The sequence below is a fragment of the Petromyzon marinus genome, chromosome 71, assembly GCF_048934315.1.
Source record: "Petromyzon marinus isolate PM22_M1 ecotype Great Lakes invasive population chromosome 71, UKy_Petmar_22M1.pri1.0, whole genome shotgun sequence".
NCBI classification, from domain to species: domain Eukaryota; kingdom Metazoa; phylum Chordata; class Hyperoartia; order Petromyzontiformes; family Petromyzontidae; genus Petromyzon; species Petromyzon marinus.
This window is the reverse complement of record NC_133737.1, coordinates 5387739-5395238: the sequence shown is the minus strand read 5'-3', so window position 1 is coordinate 5395238 and position 7500 is coordinate 5387739. Positions and strand designations below refer to the sequence as shown.

Genomic DNA, 7500 nt, shown 5'->3' with positions numbered 1-7500 from the left:
GGGTGAGTGGGTGAGTGAGTGAGTGGGTGAGTGGGTGAGTGGGTGAGTGAGTGGGTGGGTGAGTGAGTGAGTGGGTGAGTGGGTGGGTGGGTGAGTGGGTGAGTGGGTGAGTGGGTGGGTGGGTGAGTGGGTGGGTGGGTGAGTGAGTGGGTGAGTGGGTGAGTGGGTGAGTGAGTGGGTGAGTGAGTGGGTGAGTGGGTGAGTGAGTGAGTGAGTGGGTGAGTGTGTGGATGGGTGAGTGGGTGAGTGAGTGAGTGGGTGAGTGAGTGGGTGGGTGAGTGGGTGAGTGAGTGAGTGGGTGGGTGAGTGGGTGAGTGGGTGGGTGAGTGGGTGAGTGAGTGGGTGAGTGAGTGAGTGGGTGAGTGAGTGGGTGAGTGAGTTGGTGAGTGGGTGAGTGGGTGAGTGGGTGAGTGAGTGAGTGAGTGGGTGGGTGGGTGAGTGGGTGAGTGGGTGGGTGGGTGAGTGGGTGAGTGGGTGAGTGGGTGGGTGGGTGAGTGGGTGGGTGGGTGAGTGAGTGGGTGAGTGGGTGAGTGGGTGAGTGGGTGGGTGGGTGAGTGAGTGGGTGAGTGAGTGGGTGAGTGGGTGAGTGAGTGAGTGGGTGAGTGTGTGGATGGGTGAGTGGGTGAGTGAGTGAGTGGGTGAGTGGGTGAGTGAGTGGGTGGGTGAGTGGGTGAGTGAGTGAGTGGGTGGGTGAGTGGGTGAGTGGGTGGGTGAGTGGGTGAGTGAGTGGGTGAGTGAGTGAGTGGGTGAGTGAGTGGGTGAGTGAGTTGGTGAGTGAGTGGGTGAGTGGGTGGGTGGGTGAGTGAGTGAGTGGGTGAGTGGGTGAGTGAGTGAGTGGGTGGGTGAGTGGGTGAGTGGGTGGGTGAGTGGGTGAGTGAGTTGGTGAGTGAGTGAGTGGGTGAGTGAGTGGGTGAGTGAGTTGGTGGGTGAGTGAGTGGGTGAGTGAGTGAGTGGGTGAGTGGGTGAGTGAGTGGGTGGGTGAGTGGGTGGGTGGGTGAGTGAGTGAGTGGGTGAGTGAGTGAGTGGGTGAGTGGGTGAGTGGGTGGGTGAGTGAGTGGGTGAGTGAGTGAGTGAGTGGGTGAGTGGGTGAGTGAGTGAGTGGGTGAGTGGGTGGGTGGGTGAGTGAGTGAGTGGGTGAGTGAGTGAGTGGGTGAGTGAGTGAGTGGGTGAGTGGGTGAGTGAGTGAGTGGGTGAGTGGGTGGGTGAGTGAGTGGGTGAGTGAGTGAGTGAGTGGGTGAGTGGGTGGGTGGGTGAGTGAGTGAGTGGGTGAGTGGGTGGGTGGGTGAGTGAGTGAGTGGGTGAGTGAGTGAGTGGGTGAGTGAGTGAGTGGGTGAGTGGGTGAGTGAGTGAGTGGGTGAGTGGGTGGGTGAGTGAGTGGGTGAGTGAGTGAGTGAGTGGGTGAGTGGGTGGGTGGGTGAGTGAGTGAGTGGGTGAGTGAGTGAGTGGGTGAGTGGGTGAGTGAGTGAGTGGGTGAGTGGGTGAGTGGGTGAGTGAGTGAGTGGGTGAGTGAGTGAGTGGGTGAGTGAGTTGGTGAGTGAGTGAGTGGGTGGGTGAGTGAGTGAGTGGGTGAGTGGGTGGGTGGGTGAGTGAGTGAGTGAGTGGGTGAGTGAGTGAGTGGGTGAGTGGGTGAGTGAGTGGGTGGGTGAGTGGATGGGTGAGTGGGTGGGTGGGTGGGTGAGTGAGTGAGTGGGTGAGTGAGTGGTGGTGGTGGTGGTGAGTGAGTGGGTGAGTGAGTTGGTGAGTGAGTGGGTGAGTGAGTTGGTGAGTGAGTGGGTGAGTGGGTGAGTGGGTGGGTGGGTGAGTGAGTGAGTGGGTGAGTGAGTGGGTGAGTGAGTGGGTGAGTGAGTTGGTGAGTGAGTGGGTGGGTGAGTGAGTGAGTGGGTGAGTGGGTGGGTGGGTGAGTGAGTGAGTGAGTGGGTGGGTGGGTGAGTGAGTGGTGGTGGTGAGTGGTGGTGGTGAGTGAGTGGGTGGGTGAGTGAGTGGGTGAGTGAGTGGGTGAGTGAGTGAGTGAGTGGGTGGGTGAGTGAGTTGGTGAGTGAGTGAGTGGGTGAGTGAGTGAGTGGGTGAGTGGGTGAGTGAGTGGGTGGGTGAGTGGGTGGGTGAGTGAGTGAGTGAGTGGGTGAGTGAGTGGGTGAGTGGGTGAGTGAGTGGGTGGGTGAGTGGGTGGGTGAGTGAGTGAGTGAGTGGGTGAGTGGGTGAGTGAGTGGGTGAGTGGGTGAGTGAGTGAATGGGTGGGTGGGTGAGTGGGTGAGTGGGTGGGTGGGTGAGTGGGTGAGTGAGTGGGTGAGTGAGTGGGTGAGTGAGTGAGTGGGTGGGTGAGTGAGTGGGTGGGTGCGTGAGTGGGTGAGTGAGTGGGTGGGTGAGTGGGTGAGTGAGTGGGTGGGTGGGTGAGTGGGTGAGTGGGTGGGTGAGTGGGTGAGTGGGTGAGTGAGTGAGTGGGTGAGTGGGTGGGTGGGTGAGTGAGTGGGTGAGTGAGTGAGTGGGTGAGTGGGTGAGTGAGTGAGTGGGTGAGTGGGTGAGTGAGTGGGTGGGTGAGTGGGTGAGTGAGTGAGTGGGTGAGTGGGTGAGTGAGTGAGTGGTTGAGTGAGTGGGTGAGTGAGTGAGTGGGTGAGTGGGTGAGTGGGTGAGTGAGTGGGTGGGTGAGTGGGTGAGTGAGTGAGTGGGTGGGTGAGTGGGTGAGTGGGTGGGTGGGTGAGTGGGTGAGTGGGTGAGTGGGTGAGTGAGTGGGTGGGTGAGTGGGTGAGTGAGTGAGTGGGTGAGTGGGTGAGTGAGTGGGTGGGTGAGTGGGTGAGTGAGTGAGTGGGTGGGTGAGTGGGTGAGTGGGTGAGTGAGTCGGTGGGTGGGTGAGTGAGTGGGTGAGTGAGTGGGTGAGTGGGTGAGTGAGTGAGTGGGTGAGTGTGTGGATGGTGAGTGGGTGAGTGAGTGAGTGGGTGAGTGGGTGAGTGAGTGGGTGGGTGAGTGGGTGAGTGAGTGAGTGGGTGGGTGAGTGGGTGAGTGGGTGGGTGAGTGGGTGAGTGAGTGGGTGAGTGAGTGAGTGGGTGAGTGAGTGGGTGAGTGAGTGGGTGGGTGAGTGGGTGAGTGAGTTGGTGAGTGAGTGAGTGGGTGAGTGAGTGAGTGGGTGAGTGGGTGGGTGGGTGAGTGAGTGAGTGGGTGAGTGAGTTGGTGAGTGAGTGAGTGGGTGGGTGAGTGAGTGAGTGGGTGAGTGGGTGGGTGGGTGAGTGAGTGAGTGGGTGAGTGGGTGGGTGGGTGAGTGAGTGGGTGAGTGAGTGGGTGAGTGGGTGAGTGAGTGAGTGGGTGAGTGGGTGAGTGTGTGGATGGGTGAGTGGGTGAGTGAGTGAGTGGGTGAGTGGGTGAGTGAGTGGGTGGGTGAGTGGGTGAGTGAGTGAGTGAGTGGGTGGGTGGGTGAGTGGGTGAGTGGGTGGGTGGGTGAGTGGGTGAGTGAGTGGGTGAGTGAGTGAGTGGGTGAGTGAGTGGGTGAGTGAGTGGGTGGGTGAGTGGGTGAGTGAGTGGGTGGGTGAGTGAGTGGGTGGGTGGGTGGGTGAGTGAGTGGGTGAGTGGGTGAGTGAGTGAGTGGGTGAGTGAGTGGGTGGGTGGGTGAGTGGGTGAGTGAGTGGGTGAGTGGGTGAGTGAGTGAGTGAGTGGGTGAGTGAGTGAGTGGGTGAGTGAGTGAGTGGGTGAGTGGGTGAGTGGGTGAGTGAGTGGGTGAGTGAGTGGGTGAGTGGGTGAGTGAGTGAGTGGGTGGGTGAGTGGTGAGTGGTGAGTGAGTGGGTGAGTGAGTGGGTGAGTGGTGGTGGTGAGCAACAGTGGTGAGTGGGTGAGTGAGTGGTGAGTGAGTGGGTGAGTGAGTGAGTGAGTGGGTGAGTGAGTGAGTGGTGAGTGAGTGAGTGGGTGGGTGAGTGAGTGAGTGGTGAGTGAGTGGGTGAGTGGTGAGTGAGTGGTGAGTGAGTGAGTGGGTGAGTGAGTGGGTGAGTGGGTGAGTGAGTGGGTGAGTGAGTGGGTGAGTGAGTGGGTGAGTGGGTGAGTGAGTGAGTGGGTGAGTGGGTGAGTGAGTGGGTGAGTGGGTGAGTGGGTGGGTGGGTGAGTGAGTGGGTGAGTGAGTGAGTGGGTGAGTGGTGAGTGAGTGGGTGGGTGAGTGAGTGAGTGGGTGAGTGAGTGAGTGGGTGAGTGAGTGGGTGGGTGAGTGAGTGGGTGAGTGGGTGGGTGAGTGGGTGGGTGAGTGGGTGGGTGGGTGGGTGAGTGAGTGAGTGGTGAGTGAGTGAGTGAGTGGTGAGTGAGTGGTGGTGAGTGGTGAGTGAGTGAGTGAGTGGTGAGTGAGTGAGTGGTGAGTGAGTGGTGAGTGAGTGAGTGGTGAGTGAGTGGTGAGTGAGTGGTGGTGAGTGGTGAGTGGTGGTGAGTGGTGAGTGGTGGTGGTGAGTGGTGAGTGGTGGTGGTGAGTGGTGGTGAGTGGTGAGTGGTGGTGGTGGTGAGTGGTGGTGAGTGGTGGTGAGTGGTGGTGGTGAGTGGTGAGTGGTGGTGAGTGGTGGTGAGTGTTGGTGAGTGTGGTGGTGAGTGGTGGTGAGTGTTGGTGAGTGGTGGTGGTGGTGGTGAGTGGTGGTGAGTGGTGGTGAGTGGTGGTGGTGGTGGTGATGGTGGTGATGGTGGTGGTGGTGATGGTGGTGAGTGGTGGTGAGTGAGTGGTGGTGGTGATGGTGGTGGTGGTGAGTGGTGGTGGTGGTGATGGTGGTGGTGATGGTGGTGAGTGGTGGTGGTGGTGGTGGTGAGTGAGTGGTGGTGGTGATGGTGGTGGTGGTGAGTGGTGAGTGGTGGTGGTGAGTGGTGGTGGTGGTGGTGGTGAGTGGTGGTGGTGAGCGGTGGTGGTGGTGGTGAGCGGTGGTGGTGAGTGGTGGTGGTGAGTGGTGGTGAGTGGTGAGTGGTGGTGGTGGTGAGTGGTGGTGGTGAGTGGTGGTGAGTGGTGGTGAGTGGTGAGTGGTGGTGAGTGGTGGTGAGTGGTGGTGGTGGTGAGTGGTGGTGAGTGGTGGTGGTGGTGAGTGGTGGTGGTGGTGGTGGTGAGTGGTGAGTGAGTGGGTGGGTGAGTGAGTGAGTTAGTGGGTGGGTGAGTGAGTGAGTGGGTGAGTGAGTGGGTGAGTGAGTGGGTGAGTGAGTGGGTGAGTAGGTGAGTGAGTGGGTGAGTGGGTGAGTGGGTGAGTGAGTGGGTGAGTGGGTGAGTGAGTGGGTGAGTGAGTGGGTGAGTGAGTGAGTGGGTGAGTGAGTGGGTGAGTGGGTGAGTGAGTGGGTGAGTGAGTGGGTGGGTGGGTGAGTGAGTGAGTGGGTGAGTGAGTGGGTGGGTGAGTGAGTGAGTGGGTGAGTGAGTGGGTGAGTGGGTGGGTGAGTGAGTGAGTGGTGAGTGGTGAGTGAGTGGGTGAGTGAGTGAGTGGTGAGTGAGTGGGTGAGTGAGTGAGTGGGTGAGTGAGTGAGTGGGTGAGTGAGTGAGTGGTGAGTGAGTGAGTGAGTGGTGAGTGAGTGAGTGGGTGAGTGAGTGAGTGGGGTGAGTGAGTGAGTGGGTGAGTGAGTGAGTGGGTGAGTGAGTGAGTGGTGAGTGGGTGAGTGAGTGAGTGAGTGGTGAGTGAGTGAGTGGGTGAGTGAGTGAGTGGGTGAGTGAGTGAGTGGGTGAGTGAGTGAGTGGGTGAGTGAGTGAGTGAGTGGGTGAGTGAGTGAGTGGGTGAGTGGGTGAGTGAGTGAGTGGGTGAGTGAGTGAGTGAGTGGGTGAGTGAATGAGTGGGTGAGTGAGTGGGTGAGTGAGTGGTGAGTGAGTGAGTGGGTGAGTGAGTGGGTGAGTGAGTGGGTGAGTGGGTGAGTGAGTGAGTGGTGAGTGATGAGTGGTGGTGAGTGGTGAGTGGTGGTGAGTGGTGGTGAGTGGTGGTGGTGGTGAGTGGTGGTGGTGGTGGTGAGTGGTGGTGAGTGGTGGTGGTGAGTGGTGGTGAGTGGGTGAGTGGTGGTGAGTGGTGTTGGTGAGTGGTGAGTGAGTGAGTGGTGAGTGAGTGGGTGAGTGGGTGAGTGAGTGAGTGAGTGGGTGAGTGAGTGGGTGAGTGAGTGAGTGGTGAGTGAGTGGTGAGTGAGTGGGTGAGTGGGTGAGTGAGTGAGTGAGTGGTGAGTGAGTGGGTGAGTGAGTGAGTGGGTGAGTGAGTGGGTGAGTGAGTGAGTGGGTGGTGAGTGAATGAGTGAGTGGGTGAGTGAGTGGGTGAGTGAGTGGGTGGGTGAGTGAGTGAGTGGGTGAGTGGGTGAGTGAGTGGGTGAGTGGGTGAGTGAGTGGTGAGTGAGTGGGTGAGTGAGTGAGTGAGTGGGTGAGTGAGTGAGTGAGTGGTGAGTGAGTGGGTGAGTGGGTGAGTGAGTGGTGAGTGAGTGGGTGAGTGAGTGAGTGAGTGGTGAGTGAGTGAGTGGTGAGTGAGTGGGTGAGTGGGTGAGTGAGTGGGTGAGTGGGTGAGTGAGTGAGTGAGTGGTGAGTGAGTGAGTGGTGAGTGAGTGAGTGAGTGGTGAGTGAGTGGTGAGTGAGTGAGTGGTGAGTGAGTGGTGAGTGAGTGAGTGAGTGAGTGGTGAGTGAGTGAGTGAGTGGTGAGTGAGAGAGTGGTGAGTGAGTGAGTGAGTGGTGGTGGTGAGTGGTGGTGAGTGGTGGTGGTGGTGAGTGGCGGTGGTGAGTGGTGGTGAGTGAGTGAGTGGTGAGTGAGTGGTGAGTGAGTGGGTGAGTGGGTGAGTGAGTGAGTGAGTGGTGAGTGAGTGGGTGAGTGGGTGAGTGGGTGAGTGAGTGAGTGGGTGAGTGAGTGGGTGAGTGAGTGAGTGGGTGGTGAGTGAATGAGTGAGTGGGTGAGTGAGTGGGTGAGTGAGTGGGTGGGTGAGTGAGTGAGTGGGTGAGTGGGTGAGTGAGTGGATGAGTGGGTGAGTGAGTGAGTGGTGAGTGAGTGGGTGAGTGGGTGAGTGAGTGAGTGAGTGGGTGAGTGAGTGAGTGAGTGGTGAGTGAGTGGGTGAGTGGGTGAGTGAGTGGTGAGTGAGTGGGTGAGTGAGTGAGTGAGTGGTGAGTGAGTGAGTGGTGAGTGAGTGGGTGAGTGGGTGAGTGAGTGAGTGGTGAGTGAGTGGGTGAGTGAGTGAGTGAGTGGTGAGTGAGTGAGTGGTGAGTGAGTGAGTGAGTGGTGAGTGGTGAGTAAGTGGGTGAGTGGTGAGTAAGTGGGTGAGTGGTGAGTGGTGAGTGGGTGAGTGGTGAGTGAGTGAGTGGTGGTGAGTGAGTGAGTGGTGGTGAGTGGTGGTGGTGGTGAGTGGTGGTGAGTGGTGGTGGTGAGTGGTGGTGGTGAGTGGTGGTGAGTGGTGGTGGTGGTGAGTGGTGGTGAGTGGTGGTGGTGGTGAGTGGTGGTGAGTGGTGGGTGGTGGTGAGTGGTGGTGGTGAGTGGTGGTGAGTGAGTGAGTGGTGGTGGTGAGTGGTGGTGGTGGTGGTGGTGAGTGGTGGTGAGTGGTGGTGGTGGTGAGTGGTGGTGA

At 59.1% G+C, this 7500-nt stretch overlaps 1 protein-coding gene across 1 annotated transcript in view; it reads left to right on the top strand.

Annotated features, from left to right (window-relative positions):
• Positions 1–7500, top strand: part of LOC116937140 (uncharacterized) — a 106954-nt gene that overhangs the window by 838 nt on the left and 98616 nt on the right. The window lies entirely within an intron of this gene.